Raw genomic sequence first — 21,612 nt, 5'->3', positions numbered from 1 at the left:
GATCTGGACGACATTCAGGCTTGGACTGATGTGGCAAGTAACATTCTCGCCACACAAGGACTATCTCCAACAAGCAAGAGTCTCTAACAACTGCCCCTCGACATTCAATGGCATTACCATCGCAGAATCCCCCATCATCAACATCCTGGGGGGTCACCATTGACCAGAAACTTAACTGGACCAGCCACATAAATACTGTGGCAACAAGAGCAGGTCATAGGCTGGATATTCTGCGGCGGGTGGCTCACCTCCCGACTCCCCAAAGCCTTTCCACTATCTACAAGGCACAAGTCAGGAATGTGATGGAATACACTTCACTTGCCTGGATGAGTGCACTCAAGAAGCTTGACACCATCCAGGACAAAGTGGCACCCCATCCATCACCTTAAACATTCACTCTCTCCATCACGGACATACCACAGCTGCAGTGTGTACCATCTACAAGATGCACTGCAGCAACTCACCAAGGCTTCTTCGGTAGCACCTCCCAAATCTGCGACCTCTATCACCAAGAAGGACAAGGGCAGCAGGCGCATAGGAACACCACCATCTCCACGTTCCCCTCCAAGTCACACACCATCCTGACTTCGAAGTATATCGCCGTTTGTTCATAGTCACTGGGTCAAAATCCTGGAACTCTCTCCATAACAGCACTGTAGGAGAACCTTCACCACAAGGACTGCAGCGGTTCAAGAAGGCAGCTCACCAGCATCTACTCAAGGGCAATAAATGCTAACCTTGCCAGCGATGCCCACATTCCAGGAACAATTTTTTTAAATATATATATATATATATTATAAACGCTTTGGGCGTCCTGAGGTTGTGAAAGACGCTATATAAATGCAAGTCTTTATTTTCAAGCTCTAGCATTGCCTCCCTAAACCTCTCCACCTCGCTCTCCGCCTTAAAACCTACCTCTTTGACCAAGCTTTGCGTAATCTGTCTCCATGTGGCTCAGTGTCAAATATTATTGGATAATGTTAGTGAAGCACCTTGGGGCATTTTATTACATTAAAGGTGCTATATAAATGCAAGTTGTTGTTGTAGCAAGGTACTGGAACCTAACTACACCCACTGAGAGGATGGGTTGCATAGAGTATTTCCTTGAATATAGAAGATTAAAGGGTGGTCTAATTGACGTGCAAGATGATTGAAGGAATTGATAGGGTAAAGAGAGAGAAACTATTTCCTCTGGCAAGAGTATCCAGAACAAGAGGCATAACCTTAAAATTGGAGCTAGTCCAATCAGGGGAGATGTCAGGAAGCAATTCTTCCCACATACTTCTTCACAGAAAGGGCAGTGGAAATCTGGAACGCTCTCTCCTCTCTTCCCCCACCCACCCCCCCAAAAAAACTGTTGAGTCTAGGTCAATTGAAAAATGTTAACACTGAGATTTATTTATTTTTGTTATTAAAGGTTACAGAACCAAGGCAAGGAAATAAAGTTGTGATATAAATCAGCCATGATCTAATTGTATGGTAGAATAGGCTCAAGGGGCTGAATTGCCTACTCTTGTTCTTACTTGTGTTCCCATATTGATAAAAACAAAAATGCTGGGAACACTCAAGTCAGTCAGCAACTATGAAGAGGAAAGAAAAAGTAAAATTTCAGGTATGGCCTCTTCATCAGAATTGTTCTAGCCAGCTGAATGTTAACATTGAGTTTTTGTTTCAAATCTGCAATTTGGGGGCTTTTTGTCTGTATTGAGGTTACTATACCTTAAAGAGAAAGTATGGGAGTTTGCAAGATGGCTGAGCACACTATGCTAATGCATTGTACGAGTGAGTGGCAGGATTATGATGCAGAACTGCAGTACTCCAGATCAAGGATTATTGCCCAAAACATTCACTTGTCACTTCTCTTCAGATGCCAGTGCCTGATTTGCTAAGCATTTCCAGCATGTTCTGTTTTTGTTTCAGCTTTCCAGCATATGCCGTATGTTTTTCTGCACTTCAGAGAATTCATGTTCTCAGCCACACTATCAGAGAAGGCAGCAAACGGAAAACAAGCATTTTATATAAAAAAAAGAAGAGGGGGAAATGAAAAAGGTGGAAATTGTGGAGGTACTGGCAATAATCTACCAATCCTCCTTAGATACAGGGATGGTACAGAGGACTAGAGAATTTCAAATGTTACACACTTGTTCAAAAATGCGTGTAACTACAGGCCATTCAGTTTAACAGTGGTATTGAGGAAGCTTTAGAAACTATAATCCAGGACAAAGTTAACAGTCACTTGGACAAGTGTGGACCAATTAAGAAAAGCCAGCACAGATTTGTTAAAGGCAAATCATGTTATTAAAAAAACTTGATCAAGTTTTTTAATGAGGTAATAGAGAGGGTTGATGAGGGCAACACAGTTGAAGTGGTGTACATGGACTTCCAAAAGGCGTCTGATGAAAGTGCCACATTAAGGCCCCAATTTTGCCCAGCACTGGCCGCCATTTTTACAGCGCTGAAGGTGTTGAACTTTAGTTTAAAGATTCCACAATGTTGAGGCACCGACGTCGACTACCAGCGCCAGAATGTTTGGCGCAATACATTCTGGCACTGGTGTACGTTGAAAAGCAGCTTACGCGCCCTTTCTTGCCATAAGGTCAACTTTCCTCAATAACGATTTTTTTGCACGCATTTTTGAACAAGCGCAGACACAAGCAACACCGTAGGAAAAAGCCTTGCCTGTAGTTAAAGAAATCTGTGCTGAGCCGCTCCTATCCCCGGTCGAAGGGCCTCCCTGGCTATTTTAAAATCAACGTTATGGAACTTTAAAAATAAATCAGCTAAAAGAAAACTTACCATTAATGCTCCTCCTTCGTTGAGAGAACTGTAGGCAGGCAAATTAAACATAAATCTTCACTACTCGCCTTTTCCATCGAAGTTCCAAGTGGCCAAAAATTTTCAAAGATAATCCTGAAGACCAGGGATGCCTTCTAAATTCACACGGCTGGCAAAAATCACCAGATTAACAGGAGTCTTCTCACCAAAAATACCAAGGGCAACCTTCTCCAAATCTTCCACGCAGCCAACTCGACCCGCTACTATCCCCGGCTGAATGTATGCAGTGATTTTAATTTTTCTCTTCTGCGCATGCACGTTGCCCATGCGCAGTGCGTTTTAGGCGCACATTCTTAGCACCCCCCCCCCCCAAGCCAATGGGCTTCAACTTCGCTGGCAAGCCTATGAAATAAAAGGGACAGTGGCAGCATGGATACAAAACTGACTAAGTGACAGAAATCAGTAGTGGTGAATGGTTGTTTTTCGGACCGGAGGAAGGTATACAATAGTATTTCCCAGAGGTCGGTAATAGAACTCATCATCATCATAGGTGGTCCCTCGAACGAGGATGACATGCTTCCACAAGTTCACAGGTGTTTCGATGAAGGACCCGACATTCCAGTCCTGAACTCCAATTGAGGGGGTGGAAGATGCCTTTTCGTGAATTTAAAAAAAAATGTGTGGTGACTGTTGCACACCACACCACACAGGCTTGACAGAGCTAGGTCTTGGTCCAGTGACAAGGATTAACCAAGACAACTGGAGGCCTGCTCTGCTACACGGACTGAGCATGCACACATATCGCAGTGTGCTGCCCCTAGGCCCTCGACTCTTCTGGGTCACGTACCCTCATCTGTCGCACCTCTGCCATGATCTCTTGTCGCTCCGCCATAAACATTCACCGCATCTCACCGCTCATCCGCCCCGACCTTCCCACTCCTCTGTGCCTGGGTCCTCCCAATGTTCCCGCCCACGCTCCAAAACAGCGACCAGGGTTTTGATGATATCACCCAGTCGCCCATGTCAAAATCGGCACACACTTGGAGCAGCTCGCGCTGGAGGTTGAAGTGGTATGCCGCTCCAGCTCTTTTATAGCCCGACCTGCGGAGCTGTTCTCTCGAAGGTCGGGGGGCCACGATGTACTGCTTTTCTGGATATACATTATTGACTGGGACTTGGGTGTACAGAGCACAACTTCAAAATTTGCAGATGACACAAAACTTGCAAGTATAGTAAAGAGTGAGGAGGAAAGTGACAGACCTCAAGAAGACAGACAGGCTGGTGAAATGGGCGAACATATGGCAGATGAAATTTAACACAGAAAAGTGCAATATGATACATTTTGGTAGGAAGAACAAGGAGAGGCAATATAAACTAAAGGGTACAATTCTAAAGGGGGCGCGTGAACATAGACCTGGGGTGCAAAAGCAAAATACTGTGGATGCTGGACATGAAATAAAAACAGAAAATGCTGGAAATACTCAGCATGTCAGGCAGCATCTGTGGAGAGAGAAATAGAGTTAACGTTTCAGATCGATGGCCTTTCATCAGACCTGGGGATATGTGTGCACAAATCGGTGAAGGTGGTAGGGCATGTTGAGAAAGCAGTTTAAAAAAAGCATATGGCATCCTGGGCTTCATAAACAGAGGCAGAGAGTACAAAAGCAAGGCAGTTATGATGCACTGTTTATAAAGCACTGGTTCAGCCTCAACTGGAATAGTGTGTCCAATGCTGAGACCTTATTAAGGTGTATATAATTATGAGGGGCCTCGAAAGAGTAGATAGAAAGGGCCTATTTCTCTTAGCAGAGGGGTCAACAACCAGGGGTCATAGATTTAAAGTAATTGGTAAGAGGTTTCGAAGGGATTTGAGGAGAAATTTTTGCAACCCAGAGGGTGGTGGAGGTCTGGAACTCACTGTGTGAAAGGGTGGTAGCAGAAACCATTACCACATTTAAAAAATACTTGGATGTGCATTTGAAGTGCCGTAACCTACGAGGCTACGAACCAAGAGCTGGAAAGTGGGATTGGACTGAATAGTTCTTTATCGGCCGGCGTGGACTCAATGGGCCGAAATGGCCTCCTTCCATGCTGTAAATTTCTATGATTCTATGATGATCAGTGGGAAAAATCTACATTTCAATGGAAAAAAGATGAGCAGATATTTTATTGAGGTACACTTATAAGACAGGCTGCTGATGTTTTTGTAACTGATTTTAAACTTGGCTTCAACAGAGAAATCATTTCAAGATTTCAAAAAGGAACAATCTCAGCTACTACGCATATGCAAATGTATCAGTGAATTGATAGTAAACCAGGAATTGAAGATACCTTAAGTGGACTGCCCAAATTATCATTAAGTATACATGCTGACACATCAATATTTAAATTTATTCATTCTTTACACTCAACTTATAAAATACTAAATTCAAAACCATGGGAAGCTTTGCATATATTAATAAGTGCACTCCTCGCCTAGGTCTCTTGGTCACTGTTGGTAAAATTAAAGACAATCAATCAGCCAGCATGCTGAAAAATTCAATTCAGAAGGGTCTACACCTAAATGTTAACCAACCTTTCTTTTCAACTGCTAACCAGTCTGCTGTGTATTTCGAGCAGTTTCTGTTTTTAATTTGAAAAATGATTCACTAGCCTTTACTCAAGAAAAAAAAAAGTGCATAAATGGTTACCAACTTCTTTAATGTTACATATTAAGGCGTCTTCCCACGCAAGCGCAAGAGATGCAACACCTGCCCTTTTTCCTCCTCCCTTCCCACTGTCCAGGGCCCAAACATTCCTTCCAGATGAAACAGCAATTTACTTGTGCTTCTTGCAATTTGGTATGCTGTATTCACTGCTCACGATGCAGTCTCGTCTACATTGGGAAGACCAAACAAGGATTGGGTAACCATTTTACAGAACACCTCCGTTCAGTCTGTAAGTGTGATCCCGAGCTTCTGGTTGCTTGACACTTTGGGCCCAAGTTTCCACATGATTTGCGCCTGATTTTTAGGAGCAACTGGTGGAGAACGGACTATCTTAGAAATAGCAATTCTCCACATTTTTTTTTCTGCAGTTCTAGTCAGTTAGAACAGTTTCACTTTGGAATAGAATTTTTTCTTCAAAAGGGGGCGTGTCCGGCTACTGACGCCTGATTTGAAAGTTTCCACAGTGAAAACGTACTCCAAACTAACTTAGAATGGAGCAAGTGAAGATTTTTGTCGAACTGAAAAAACCTTGTCTACACATTAAAAAATCAGGCGCAGGTTACAAATTAGGCGTCCAGAACGAGGTGGGGGAGAGGGGGAAGGGAAGTCATTAAATTCTATAATAAATCCTTATTTATACTTAAACAAATAAATCCAACCTGAATAAAAATTTATAAGCAAAGAAAAGATTAAATAAACCATCTTCCTACCTGTGTGAAAGTGTTTCAGCCAGGGAGAATGCTGCAGGAAGCCTCACAAGTTGAGGCAGCCGTTCGTTCCCGCGGTGGGGGGGGGGGGGAGAAAAGAGAGGAGGAGGCAGCAGTTCGTTCCCGCGGGGGTGGGGGAGGGGGGGGGGGGGAGGGGGAAAAAGAGAGCAGGCAGCCGTTCATTCCTGCGGCGGGGGGGGGGGGGGGGGAAGAGAGAGAAGAGAGGCAGCCGTTCGTTCCACGCGGGGGGGGGCGGGGGGAGAAAAGCCGTTCCCGACAGCGGGGGGGGGGGGGGGGGGGGGGCACGGCTGCCTCAACTTTGAGGCTTCCTGCAGCCTTCTCACTGCTGCAAGAAGCCTCAGTGCTGATGGCAATGTGCTTTTATTAAAAAATGTTCAAAAATTAAACAGCTACAAAGAACTACAAAAATGGGCGAGTGCCAATGTTTCCTTCACACTGCGCGTGCGCGAACACTCCAACGCGCACGGTTGCCGGTAGGAAAAAAAACTTATTTAAATGGTACCCGCCCCCTCCCACTTACAAAATCGGCGCGAGTGTAGGCTCCGCCCCCCTGGGCACCGCGTCAAGCAGACATGGAGCTGCAGGGCGCTCCAGAATCGCGCGTTTTTTTCCGGCGTGAAAAACGGGCGCCCAGCTCGGAGGGGCACCCGTTTTTTATCGTGTGGAAACTTGGGGCCTTTAATTCTCCTCTCCACTCCCACTCTAATCTCTCTGTCCTCAGCCTCTTGCACTGTTCCAACAAAGCTCAACGCAAGCTCAAGGAACAGCAACTCATCTTCCGATTGGGCACTTTAAAGCCTTCTGGATTCAACATCTAGTTCAACAATTTCAGACCATAACCTTTGTCATTATTTTTTCAGGTGGCAGCTGTTTGTTGATCATTCCACCATTTCCATTTACACCTATTCTAGACTAATCTTTTGTTTATTTACTTGTTCCATTACCATCTCCTTTTGCTTTGTACAATCATACCTTGTCATTTCCTACATTACAACAGTGACTACAATTCAAAAAGTACTTAATTGACTGTAATGCACTTTGGGACATCGGGTGATCGGGAAAGGCACAATATAAATGCAAGTTTTTCTTTTTTCTAGTCACTCCTGCCTTCCACCCTCTCAGACCTTTGGTTCTTTCCTCCCCTCCACCTTTTCCTAAAATCAGTTACATATCTAACTTTTTCCAATTCTTTCAAAAGGTCATCGAACTCGGTCCGAACATCCTCGTTTCTCGCTCCATAGACAATACCTAACCTGCTGAGTATTTCCAGCATTTCTTGCTTTTATTTAATGTTACATAGGCTGAACTACTATACTGGCCAGTACTACTTAATATTTTTGGGTAAATAACCATGTTAATATGGCTCTATAATAAAATAAACAGTAATTTCAACTATAATAAAAACAAAAAATGCTGGAAATACTCAGATCACATAACATCTATGGAGAGAGAAACAGTTAACGTTTCAGGTCGATGACCTCTCGTAATTTCAACTCTCAGTTCTGGGACATCTGTTCTCTGGTAAAATTGGCGAAAGCAATTTGCCAAGTGCCGAACAACAACACCTCACAATTCAACACCATTCCAAAAGATTATCGACAAGAATTGAGCTTTTGAACCGAGTTAATCAAGTGCATGAACGTCGTTTTTTTGAGCAACAAAAAAGTACCAAAACTATGGGGGCAATTTCAACCCTCCCTACCTGGCGGAAACAGTGGGTGGGCAGTTAAAATCACCCTGGTTACATACGTGCCCTGAATCCACTGGTAACTAATGCTTGTGACGTTAACCTACTTAACTGAACGGGCGGCGAGGGCAGCTGCACAAAGCCGTGGGGATTTTAAATTTTTTTTTAAACATGCTTCAGATCCTGATATCATTAGGACCCGATTAAGCGGGAAGCCACAGCAAGTTTCCCTCCAGGCCAACCTAGAAGAGGCCAATTATTAAAAACTTCCCTTGTGGGGCAGGAGGAGCAGGAGAGCGAAGGTCTCCCCAGGCGTGGATTTGCACTGCCCCTTCCTGATCAAGCCAAACCCTGCGTAACAGCCCAGCAGCTGATCCTGCCACTTATCTGGTCTATGCACTATTTTCTGTCGATTTCCCACCCAGAATGGATGGGAAGCTAACCGGTCAGTGGGATTTAAATGAGGCCCACAAGTTAAAATACCCTCGGCTTCAATTCTGGAGCAGTCGGCAAGTTTCTTACTCGCTCCGCTGCCCACTCACCTAAACAAAACTGGCCCGGTGTCAAAATCAGAGCCTACATCAAACTCTGACGATTTTAGAATATATCTGATGTATTGTACAAAGTGATGTGCAAATTTTTCTATGTTTTTTTTAAAAAACAGTCTTGGAATCAGTATTTTCTTCTCTCACTGAAAGCAACGAGTGTGCAAATTGTATGACCAGGGCGAGATGTATTTTTCCCCTCAGCTTCTTGTTGTTAGTCAATGATTCTGCACAAACCGAGATGAGGCTTTTTTTAATGTTACCCAACTGATTATCAAAGTCCGATATCTAAATCAAAGTATCAGCAATTGTAACAGGGTAACAATTACGAACATTATTCTACGGGTAATGCACTTCACTCAATATGTGTTACGAGCAACAGATGGTATGGATGCATGACAATCGAGGTGTGCAATCCAGGTTAGCAGAATGTACAAATGTGGCAGTTAAATATCAAAAAAAGATTATATATTAACAGTTCAAACATCAAAAAAATTCTTGGTCATGAACAATGTCCTTCACCCCAAGGATGCAATAGTGCCATAGCACACTGGTTCGCTACACACAGGGACCAAGTTTCGGATCCCTGGTAGAACGGCGCACCTCGGAGAGGCCCGCCTAATTTGTCGAACTGAAACACCTGCAAATACTTACCTCGCTATTCTCCGATATCTGTAGGCCTGTTTGCAGCTCTGGGCGGCGCAGCTGCTGGGGGTGGAACAAACGCGTTCGGAGCAAGCACTGCCGGCAGGGGGGGGGCGGGACTAGGGCCCAGCGTCAGTTTGAGTGCCGGCAGCATTGCGCATGCGTGTTCGAGCGTGCGCGCATGCACAATGGCACACAAACATTGGCAATCGGCCAACTTTAAAGGGACATGCAGAAGAATGATTTTTGGTTTTGTGGAGCTGTCAAAGCCTTCTGACTGATTTTTTGTGCCTGAAGGAGTGCTGTTAGCAGTACTGTTAGCAGTACTGTGGAAGAAATCAGCTGCTGGAATCAGTGAGTGCTGTTTGCTGCTGCTAAACTTCCAGAACAAGTGCTGCATAGGTGCATGCAAAATAAGGACTATGTGTTTTGAAAAATCACGGAGTGTCAATTCAATACAGTAATGGAACAATGTCCACCAAAAATGAAGAATTTCTTGCATGAGGAAGTGGAGACACTAGTGAATGTCATTAAGCAGACATAGCAGGAGCTGGATACCAGCAACAGAGGTCACACAAAAGTGCCACCCAAAGAAATGAAGAAATGCTGGAACCAAGTTGCAGAAGATTACTGCGCAGTGGTGCATACCATGAGATCTGGAAGCCAGTGTAAAAAGAAATGGCATGACCTTGGTCAAGTAGTTAGTGTAAGTAATATTTTAATTTTTCAATGGAATCTAAATTGTAAATGTGACCATCTGTATATGTCCCACCCTGACCCACTCTAAAAAGTTAGATTTTAATCTTTGCAGAAGAAATTGGCACACAACAAAAGGGAAAGAACTCGAACAGTAGGAGGCGTGCCAAATCTGCATCCACTGACACCCTTGGAACAGAGGGTCGCTGCTATGAGTCGTACATGGAGAAAAGCAATCAGTACTGCTCAACTTGGCCCACACGCAAGGGAGAGGGCAAGTCCTGAAAATGCATCGTGGTCCTTCAAATCAACCTGCTGCCTGGCCTGCTATGTGTGAGACTACTCATGCCACCCATCCTGCCCCCTCCTCTGCTGCTAACCATTTCACTGTTATATTTTGCAGAAGATGATGCCAATCCTGAAGATCCAGAAGAAGGACCAAAAGAACCAGATGCGGACAATCCAGACCAAGGGTAGCTACAGAGGTTAAACATAAAAAAATAGGTGCAGCAGTAGGCCATTCGGCCCTTCGAGCCTGCACCGCCATTCAATGAGTTCATGGCTGAACATGCAACTTCAGTACCCCATTCCTGCTTTCTCGCCATACCCCTTGATCCCCCCTAGTAGTAAGGACTACATCCAACTCCTTTTTGAATATATTTAGTGAATTGGCCGCAACAACTTTCTGTGGTAGAGAATTTCACAGGTTCACCATTCTCTGGGTGAAGAAGTTTCTCCTCATCTCGGTCCTAAATGGCTTACCCCTTATCCTTAGACTGTGACCCCTGGTTCTGGATTTCCCCAACATTGGGAACATTCTTCCTGCATCTAACCTATCTAAACCCGTCAGAATTTTAAACGTTTCTATGAGATCCCCTCTCATTCTTCTGAACTCCAGTGAATACAAGCCCAGTTGATCCAGTCTTTCTTGATATGTCAGTCCCGCCATCCCGGGAAGCAGTCTGGTGAACCTTCGCTGCACTCCCTCAATAGCAAGAATGTCCTTCCTCAAGTTAAGAGACCAAAACTGTACACAATACTCCAGGTGTGGCCTCACCAATGCCCTCTACAACTGTAGTAACACCTCCCTGCCCCTGTACTCAAATCCCCTCGCCATAAAGGCCAACATGCCATTTGCTTTCTTAACCGCCTGCTGTACCTGCATTCCAACCTTCAATGACTGAATTACCATGACATCCAGGTCTCGTTGCACCTCCCCTTTTCCCAATCTGTCACCATTCAGATAATAGTCTGTCTCTCTGTTTTTACCACTGAAGTGGATAACTTCTCATTTATCCACATCATACTTCATCTGCCATGCATTTGCCCACTCACCTAACCTATCCAAGTCACTCTACAGCCTCATAGCATCCTCCTCGCAGCTCTCACTGCCACCCAACTTAGTGTCATCTGCAAATTTGGAGATACTACATTTAATCCCCTTGTCTAAATCATTAATGTACAATGTAAACAGCTGGGGCCCCAGCACAGAACCTTGCGGTACCCCACTAGTCACTGCCTGCCATTCTGAAACGTACCCATTTACTCCTACTCTTTGCTTCCTGTCTGCCAACCAGTTCTCAATCAAAGTCAGCACACTACTCCCAATCCCATGTGCTTTAACTTTGCACATTAATCTCTTGTGTGGGACCTTGTCGAAAGCCTTCTGAAAGTCCAAATACACTACATCAACTGGTTCTCCCTTGTCCACTCTACTGGAAACATCCTCAAAAATTCCAGAAGATTTGTCAAGCAGGATTTCCCTTTCACAAATCCATGCTGACCTGGACCCATCATGTCACCTCTTTTCAAATGCGCTGCTATGACATCCTGAATAATTGATTCCATCATTTTACCCACTACCGATGTCAGGCTGACCGGTCTAGAATTCCGTTTTCTCCCTCCCTCCTTTTTTAAAAATTGGGGTTATATTGGCTACCCTCCACTCCATACGAATTGATCCAGAGTCTATGGAATGTTGGAAAATGACTGTCAATGTCTTCAGGGGAGACTTTGGAACTTAATATTTATGAGCCCACATCAGTGTTTCAAACACTTGCATAGGTCCTGGTCTGACATTATATGGTTTCACAGATTCTGACGTTGCGGGTCCCAGTGGTGCTGGTGGTGTAATGCAGCATTTTACACCCAGTGCTCCATCGTCCCAGCCTGCGCCTCCCACTGGAGTGGTGCCGGCAGCAACACCCAGGGCCCCACCGTCCCAGCCTGCGCCTCCAACTGGAGTGGTGCCGCGAGGCAGACCCAGGCAGAGGAAAAGGAGAATCGAAACACACTCTCCTGAGATGCAGCATGCAGCAGATGTGGGTCAGGTTGTGGCATTGGGTGTGGAGAGCAATAACCTTCCCGATCACTCGTGGGCAGCGTCAGTGCAGTGGGTGATGAGGTAACTGTACTGATGGGAGAAATAGTAGTAATATGGCAGGGGGATGGGAACCAATGCAGGGAGACAGAGGGAAACAAAAAGGAAGCAAAAGCAAAAGACAGAAAGGGGATGAGTAAAAGTGGAGGGCAGAGAAACCCAAGGCAAAGAACAAAAGGGGCCACTGTACAGCAAAATTCTAAAAGGACAAAGGGTGTTAAAAAAACAAGCCTGAAGGCTGTGTGTCTTATTGCAAGGAGTATCCGCAATAAGGTGGATGAATTAACTGTGCAAATAGATGTTAACAAATATGATGTGATTGGGATTATGGAGACGTGGCTCCAGGATGATCAGGGCTGGGAACTCAACATTCAGGGGTATTCAACATTCAGGAAGGATAGAATAAAAGGAAAAGGAGGTGGGGTAGCATTGCTGGTTAAAGAGGAGATTAATGCAATAGTTAGAAAAGACATTAGCTTGGATGATGTGGAATCTATATGGGTAGAGCTGCAGAACACCAAAGGGCAAAAAAGTTAGTGGGAGTTGTGTACAGACCTCCAAACAGTAGTAGTGATGTTGGGGAGGGCATCAAACAGGAAATTAGGGGTGCATGCAATAAAGGTGCAGCAGTTATAATGGGTGACTTTAATATGCACATAGATTGGGCTAGCCAAACTGGAAGCAATACGGTGGAGGAGGATTTCCTGGAGTGCATAAGGGATGCTTTTCTAGACCAATATGTCGAGGAACCAACTAGGGGGGAGGCCATCTTAGACTGGGTGTTGTGTAATGAGAGAGGATTAATTAACAATCTCATTGTGAGAGGCCCCTTGGGGAAGAGTGACCATAATATGGTGGAATTCTGCATTAGGATGGAGAATGAAACAGTTAATTCAGAGACCATGGTCCAGAACTTAAAGAAGAGTAACTTTAAAGCTATGAGGCGTGAATTGGCTAGGATAGATTGGCGAATGATACTGAAGGGGTTGACTGTGGATGGGCAATGGCAGACATTTAAAGACCGCATGGATGAACTACAACAATTGTACATTCCTGTCTGGCGTAAAAATAAAAAAGGGAAGGTGGCTCAACCGTGGCTATCAAGCGAAATCAGGGATAGTATTAAAGCCAAGGAAGTGGCATACAAATTGACCAAGTACTTTGGTTCGGTATTCACTAAGGAGGACACAAACAACCTTCCGGATATAAAAGGGGTCAGAGGGTCGAGTAAGGAGGAGGAACTGAGGGAAATCTTTATTAGTCGGGAAATTGTGTTGGGGAAATTGATGGGATTGAAGGCCGATAAATCCCCAGGGCCTGATGGACTGCATCCCAGAGTACTTAAGAAGGTGGCCTTGGAAATAGTGGATGCATTGACAGTCATTTTCCAACATTCCATTGACTCTGGATCAGTTCCTATCGAGTGGAGGGTAGCCAATGTAACCCCACTTTTTAAAAAAGGAGGGAGAGAAAACAGGGAATTATGGACCGGTCAGCCTGACCTCAGTAGTGGGTAAAATGATGGAATCAATTGTTAAAGATGTCATAGCAGCACATTTGGAAAAAGGTGACATGATAGGTCCAAGTCAGCATGGATTTGTGAAAGGGAAATCATGCTCGACAAATCTTCTGGAATTTTTTGAGGATGTTTCCAGTAAAGTGGACAAGGGAGAACCAGTTGATGTGGTATATTTGGACTTTCAGAAGGCTTTCGACAAGGTCCCACACAAGAGATTAATGTGCAAAGTTAAAGCACATGGGATTGGGGGTAGTGTGCTGACGTGGATTGAGAACTGGTTGTCAGACAGGAAGCAAAGAGTAGGAGTAAATGGGTACTTTTCAGAATGGCAGGCAGTGACTAGTGGGGTACCGCAAGGTTCTGTGCTGGGGCCCCAGCTGTTTACATTGTACATTAATGATTTAGACAAGGGGATTAAATGTAGTATCTCCAAATTTTCAGATGAGTTGGGTGGCAGTGTGAGCTGCGAGGAGGATGCTATGAGGCTGCAGAGTGACTTGGATAGGTTAGGTGAGTGGGCAAATGCATGGCGGATGAAGTATAATGTGGATAAATGTGAGGTTATCCACTTTGGTGGTAAAAACAGAGACAGACTATTATCTGAATGGTGACAGATTTGGAAAAGGGGAGGTGCAACGAGACCGGGGTGTCATGGTACATCAGTCATTGAAGGTTGGCATGCAGGTACAGCATGTTGGCCTTCATAGCGAGGGGATTTGAGTACAGGAGCAGGGAGGTGTTGCTACAGTTGTACAGGGCCTTGGTGAGGCAACACCTGGAGTATTGTGTACAGTTTTGGTCTCCTAACTTGAGGAAGGACATTCTTGCTATTGAGGGAGTGCAGCGAAGATTCACCAAACTGATTCCCGGGATGGTGGGACTGACCTATCAAGAAAGACTGGATCAACTGGGCTTGTATTCACTGGAGTTCAGAAGAATGAGAGGGGACCTCATAGAAACGTTTAAAATTCTGACGGGTTTAGACAGGTTAGATGCAGGAAGAATGTTCCCAATGTTGGGGAAGTCCAGAACCAGGGGTCACAGTCTAAGGATAAGGGGTAATCCATTTAGGACCGAGATGAGGAGAAACTTCTTCACCCAGAGAGTGGTGAACCTGTGGAATTCTCTACCACAGAAAGTAGTTGAGGCCAATTCACTAAATATATTCGAAAGGGAGTTAGATGAAGTCCTTACTACTAGGGGGATCAAGGGGTATGGCGAGAAAGCAGGAAAGGGGTACTGAAGTTGCATGTTCAGCCAGTAACTCATTGAATGGCGGTGCAGGCTAGAAGGGCTGAATGGCCTACTCCTGCACCTATTTTCTATGTTTCTAATGACACAGGAAATGAGGGAGTGAATGTCAGAGGGAGTGCAAGCGACAGCACATGCCATCAGGGAGGGCCTGGGTGAGGTAGCTGCTGCAATAAGGGCACATAGCCCGGCCAATCAAATTACACCCCCATGAAGAAGTGAACATTCACCAAGATGTGAATGAGAGATGGTTGCAGCCTTTCTTTGCTGCTTTTGTTCTTGTTCTTGATGTAACTGTAGTAACTTTTTTCAAATTGAAATTGTTTTGTAAGTTTTGTAACTTTACAACTTATAAGTGATCTTAGGGTTTTTAAGTGATCTTGAGTCATATTAAAAGTAAAGTTTGATACAGCAAATATTTTATTACACTAGCGTGTAGTACATTGTGAACTTTTCAATAAAATATTTTTACATTAAAACTGAATCATGTTCCATTAACACAACACAACATAGGAACAACTCCAAAAAATAAACATGTCCATGCGGAACAGTTGTCGCTGAGCCCTCAGGCATCAGTAATTGAAGCGTTCACAGATGAGCTGCTGGCCCAGGGCTTGAGCAATCGTTAAAGGAGCACGATGGACCACCTTCCTCTGACGTCGTGCTCCAGCATCAGGCACTTGCATGCTTTCCTGATCGTTGTCATCATCCTCATCCTGCTCTTCTAAATTACTATCATCAGGCAACCCCCCCTAATGTGGGTCTTCTGGTTCCACTACCAGCTCCTGCTGCCTCATGATGGCCAAGTTATGCAACATGCAGCACACAACAGTGAACTGACCGACAATCTCAGTGGAGTATTGCAAGTGGCCTCCAGAATGGTCCAGGCATCGGAAATGCTGTTTCAAGATGCCAATGGTCCTTTCTATGATGCTGCGTGTCGCAATCCGCGATATGTTGTATTGATGATCAGCTTCCGTCCGTGTCACACGTAGGGGCGTCATGAGCCAGGTGGCCAGGCCATACCCTTTGTCTCCCAGCAGCCAGCTCTGCCCTTCTGGCTGCTGCTCAAATATGTCAGATATAACGCCGTCGTGTAGGATGAACGCATCATGGGTGCTGCCAGGGTATCTTGCATCGACTGACATGATGCGCTGCTTGTCGTTACACACGAGCTGCACATTAATGGAGTGGAAACCTTTTCTATTCCTGAACTGCTCAGTATCCTCCCCAGGTGTTCGCAAGACGATGTGGGTACAATCAATGCAGCCCTGTACCTTTGGGAAGCCAGCAATCTTTGAGAACCCCAGAGCCCTGTCATGCATTGCTTGGCCGGTCATTGGGAACTTCATTCCCCCTCGCATACAGTGCAGCCTTGACCTGGTGAAAGCAGGCAGGTATTGCACATTGAGAGATGGCGCACACATCTCCAGTTGCAGCTTGCAATGATCCCGAGGCATAGAAGGAAAGTGCAGCTGTAACCTTCACTTCAACAGACAAGGCAGTCGACGTTCTGCTTCTCGGCTGTAAATCCGCTCTCAGCATATCACAGATTTCAACGACAACTTCTCTGGAAACGCAGCCTTTTGACACAATCAGCCTCGCTCATGTCCAGGTGGGAGCACCTGGTTCGATATTGCCGACGTGGGTAAGGCCTCCTGCCCATCAGCCTACGGGCTATGACGTCCCTGGTGCGGTGAGCTCTAATCAATTCTCTCCTATGCAGCGAATTGATGGAGAACCATTTCATAATCCATGGCATTGATAATGCAGCACCCATACTTGAAGTAAAAATTAAACTTTCAAAAGGCGCGTGCTGGCTGGCTCTCCCTCCCGGTATTTTTCAGACCTCCCCTATCCCCTGGCTGAAGAGCCGAAAGATCGCAGCTCGGTGCCTGCGTGTGTGTTCGTCCTCCCAGTGTTTTCAATGCCGTCCCTATCCCCTGGCCGAACAATCGAAGCTCGCTTTGTTGCCTGCGTGCTGGGGCTCTGCTCTGTGGCCAGGCTCTTTGGACGTCTCCTGCTGCCCCTATCCCCTGGCCGAACGGCCAAAAGATCGCAGCTCAGTGCCTGCTGCCGCTGCTTCGATGGAGAGGTAGGGACATTTTTTTTTTATTGATTTATTTTTTATTATTGATGATGGTTCTTTATTGATAAAAGTGAAGTGTTTAAGGCTTTGTAAAATCCCCTAACTTCCCTTCACCCCCCCACCCGCCCCATCTCTCTCTCCCTGCGCCCAATTTTTAATTCTGAGCGCACAAAAATCGATACTTACTCCATTCTAAGTTAGTTTGGAGTAACTTTTCGCTGCCTAAACTTGCAAAACAGGCGTAAGTGGCTGGTAATGCCCGCTTTTGAAAATAAAACTGTACTAAAACAAAACTATTCTAACTAACTAGAATTGCGATTTCTAAGATACTCCATACTAAACTAGTTGCTCCAAAAAAAATAGGAGCAACTCAAGCCGAAACTTAGGCCCTTTAGAATGTGAGTCGAGGTAGCAAGCAGATGCCAGGCACTTCCCCAAAGGGAAAGGGGTAAAAGTAGAAAAGGCAGTCACCCAAAACTGCTCTCACAAGTCTAATGCATGTTCATGCCTCATCTCCACAGTTTCTGTCTTTGGGACACGGAAATGTGATTTGACACAGTCCTGTGCCTGAACAAGATCCAGCAAGTATGATTGTAAATTGAAGTTTCATTATTATTATTGGCCATCTAGTTTTTAAAATTAATAGTCAAGAATTACCCCAAAAAATCCAGTCTATGCTTATTTAGCAAATTTTAGATGGGACACAGGTAGTGCTGTAATTGGCAAAAGTGTCCGAAGTAGACAGAGGGAGAAAAATAATGACCCAAGATTCCCACTCCCAACTGCTAACCAATGACCACTGCTAGAAAGAGTACATGTGTAGATACTGTATAGGAACAGCATTATACTCAGCTCTGATACCTTCTCCTCAATCAAAGGTAAAATAGTTCACCAACATTTATCCTTGCAGCTTAGCTTGCACAAGAATGGCCACTTAGGCAAGGCAACAAGAACAACCAGCAGCTGTGAAACCAACACTAGCAAGGAGTCAACAACTTCATGATAGGAGTGGAGGGCAGAATAAGTTACCTAAAAAGCCCACAAAATGGATACCAGGTTAACTGCTAGGTAAATTGCATCAAAAATGAAATAAAGAGACATTATGGCCTAGAATTGCGCCGACTTTACGACCGAGTTTTTGCCGCGATCTGACCCTCCACAGCAAAAACCCGGTCGACGGGATCTTCGGGCACCTTTTTGCGGCAGCACTTCCACATACTGCCGGGAAGAGGTGCGCCGACATTACCGTTGTAATTTCGGCACTTTCCGCCATGCACAGAATAACAACAGGGTCAAATCTGCGGTGCAGCCCTGCCAGGAGCGGCAAGTATGAAGACCTGCAAAAAAGATAAATTAAAGTTTTTATTTTAAAATTATTTTTCAGCGATTTAGTAGTTAAGCGTTTTGTGAATGTTTTTTGCAATTCCCGCCGCCCCCCCCCCAGCGCTACCGGCCTCGGACTAAAGTTGCCGAAACTCAGTTTGCACCGCGAATTCTCGTGCAACGCCAAGTTTACCGCAGAAATAAATGACTAAATTTAGGCCTAAAAACGGTAGTGCAACGAAAGCAGTAATTTTCACGTAAAACTACCGTTTGCCGTCAACCAAAATTCTAGCCCTATGGGTCTAGCCATGGATTGCAGCTATTCACAGGTCAATAACTATGATGGCCAGAAATTTGTAATGGGATAAAATAACAATGTGGATGCAAAATGGGATTAATACACCCAAATCTGAATGTGCGAACAAGGCCAAATTTGGGCATTTGACAAATAAAAATTGAAAGAGGATTCATTTTAGATTCAGTGTGCCACTCAACTTCATTACTACATTCTAATAATCACCACCACCCTAGTCCCTCTGCTAGTCTCCATGCTACAACTGCTAACTCTGCACACCAACTGTATAATTGAGAGAAAATGATTGCAATACATTTTACCACTACTGTGTATAAAATAAAGACAATTTGGAAATACTGCAGGTTCACATTAAAAGGTTTAATTGCATCATCTGAACCCCTTAACTGAATTGCAGCAAAGGCAGTTATTCACATCTAATTACTCTGCATAATTATTTACACACATACTGGGGGGGGGGGGGGGGGGGGGGGGGGGAGAAAGAATGGAGAGTCCTAGGGCCCAAGTTTGCCCAGAAGTTGCTCCTATTTTTTTGGAGCAACTAGATTTTTTTTTTGAGTATCTTAAAAATCACAATTCTGCCCATTTAATTTGCTCCATTCTAAGTAAGTTAGTTATGTTTTTTTTAAGTTTAGTTTTTTTTTCCAAAAGTGGGCATTACCAGCCACTTACGCCTATTTTGGCCATTTAAGCAAGGCAAGTTTAGACAGCTAAAAGTTACTCCAAACTAACTTAAGCCAGCGTATGTGGCCACTTGTATCCGCACAGAAAAACCTTGCGGTAAGCTAAGAAATCAGCGCAGGTAGCCAGAGATAAGGGGGGGGGGGGGGGGAAAAGAGAGGGTGAAGAGGAAGTGAGAGGATCTTGCAAAGCACGAAACACCTTCACAACAACATTAAAGCACAAATACATTTAAAGCATCAAGCACTAAACAAAGCACAAAAATAAACATTCAATAATAAAAAATACAAGGAAGCTGAGAGAACTTGCACCTAGCACCAAGACTTACAAAACACTAAACAACTAGATTAAAAATGGATTGGTAAACTAGCAAATACATTATAGCAAGTCGTGTAAATAAAGAGTTTCAGCCAAACTATTTTACAGAATTCCTTTTGAAAGCAGAGGAGTAAATTTGAATGTAAACCAAACAAGAATTTAGGACCACATAAAGCAATCAATAAATAAATTTAAAAAAATCGAAGTCCTACCTTCAGCAAAGCTTTACTGCAGAAAAACACTAGCAGCTGGGTACTGTTGCACAGAGTCTATACCGTCTCCTGTCCAGCTGCCGGCCAAATGGACAGTCTGGCTGGTGGGTGGGTGGGAGGGGCCACCAGCGGCAGGAGACTGCAGCCTGGGACCCTTGGTTTGGTCCCCGGTACTGGTAAGGGAGCATCAGCCCTGGTCAACGATTAGAAAGGCTGGGGGATGCCGTCAATTGGGAGAGCTGGGCTGGGGTAGGGGGCAGGGAGCTACCGGTTGGACGGGGAGGCAGGGAGGCCTGTGAGCGGGTGGGGCGGCAGGGCCTCCACGTCCCTGGTCATGCCGGGTTCATTGACCGATTTTGGCCTCCAATGCACCTCCCCGGGCTGTCGGGTGGGTAGGCCTGCGGCTCCAGGCCACAGCTGCCGTCCACTATCGGGAGGGGAGCCGACATCTGACATCGGGAAGGGTTGGATGGGGGGGGGGGAGGGAGGCATGTCCGATCGTGAGGGGAGTCGGCTGATTACGGGGGTCTGATCACGGGTGGTTTACAGGTAAGGCATCCATAGAAGACCTCATGCCAGTCTCTACCCTACTCCACTCCAGCACCATAGTTGTCGCTGGCATCTTCCTATTAATTCGTTTACACCCGCTAATACAAGACAATCAACTAATCTTAACAACATGCCTCTGCCTGGGGGCCTTAACTACCCTATTTACTGCTGCATGTGCACTCACACAAAACGACATTAAAAAAATAATTGCCTTCTCAACATCAAGCCAATTGGGCCTAATAATAGTTACAATCGGACTACATCAGCCCAAACTTGCGTTTCTTCATATTTGCACCACGCTTTCTTTCAGGCAATACTTTTTCTTTGCTCGGGCTCAATTATCCACAGCTTCAGTGACCAACAAGACATTCGAAAAATGGATTACATAAACTCCTACCATTTACCTCATCCTTTTTAACCATTGGAAGCCTGGTCCTTACGAGCATGCCTTTCTTGTCTGGACTTTTTTCAAGACGCCATTATTGAGTCTATAAACATTTCCCACTTAAACGCCCGAGCCCTGATCTTAACCCTTACTGCAACAGTGTGGCTGGATAAGGCAGCGGGCCGCCGATGAGGGAGCCCATTCGACCAGGGCTAGGGATGGCGTGCTTCGGGCCCCTCCCACACAGCCTGCAGAGATTGTGGGGGCGAGGAGCTACTGCACATGCGCACACACTCAAGCACGCATGTGCAGAGGTCCCGGCACTGTTTTCAGCGCCGGGACCCGACTCCGCCCCCCCACTGGATATGGTGCGCTACGCCGAGGCCAAAGATGTTCTGAGGAGCAGGGAGAATTCCTCCGTAAGTTTTAGGTGCGTTTTTTCTTCTACAAAATCAACACCTCATGGAGGTGTGCCATTCTAAGCAGGGGGACAAACTTGGGCCCCCAAAAGTCATCCAGATAGCCAACCTGCAGCAGGGGATGGGGAGATCAAGGAACGAGGGGCATAAAAACAAGCACTATATATTGCCATTACAAGAACAGCAATATCATAACAGATCCTGAAGCTTTATCACTGTGGGAATGAGTCCACTTTTCCCATGAATTGTTCAATGAGATTTAAGAATATTGAAGTTTAACAACGACAAAAAATTGCATTACTGGGTTCTCATCAATATGAAAGATCTAAATTTATTCATGCCATAGACTTTTTCTCATGAAGTAAACTTCAATGTGGATTTTATTTCAT

The 21,612-nt window shown here is 45.1% G+C and overlaps 1 protein-coding gene and 1 pseudogene across 1 annotated transcript in view; one reads left to right on the top strand and one right to left on the bottom strand.

Annotated features, from left to right (window-relative positions):
• The window catches only part of hdac4 (histone deacetylase 4), a 625,953-nt gene that overhangs the window by 597,081 nt on the left and 7,260 nt on the right, over positions 1–21,612 (bottom strand). The gene's annotated exons all lie outside the window — the stretch shown is intronic.
• On the top strand, positions 1,552–20,996 carry LOC139254961 (NADH-ubiquinone oxidoreductase chain 5-like; annotated as a pseudogene).

The sequence above is a fragment of the Pristiophorus japonicus genome, chromosome 3 (assembly GCF_044704955.1).
Source record: "Pristiophorus japonicus isolate sPriJap1 chromosome 3, sPriJap1.hap1, whole genome shotgun sequence".
Classification (NCBI taxonomy): domain Eukaryota; kingdom Metazoa; phylum Chordata; class Chondrichthyes; family Pristiophoridae; genus Pristiophorus; species Pristiophorus japonicus.
This window is presented reverse-complemented; position numbering and strand designations above follow the sequence as displayed.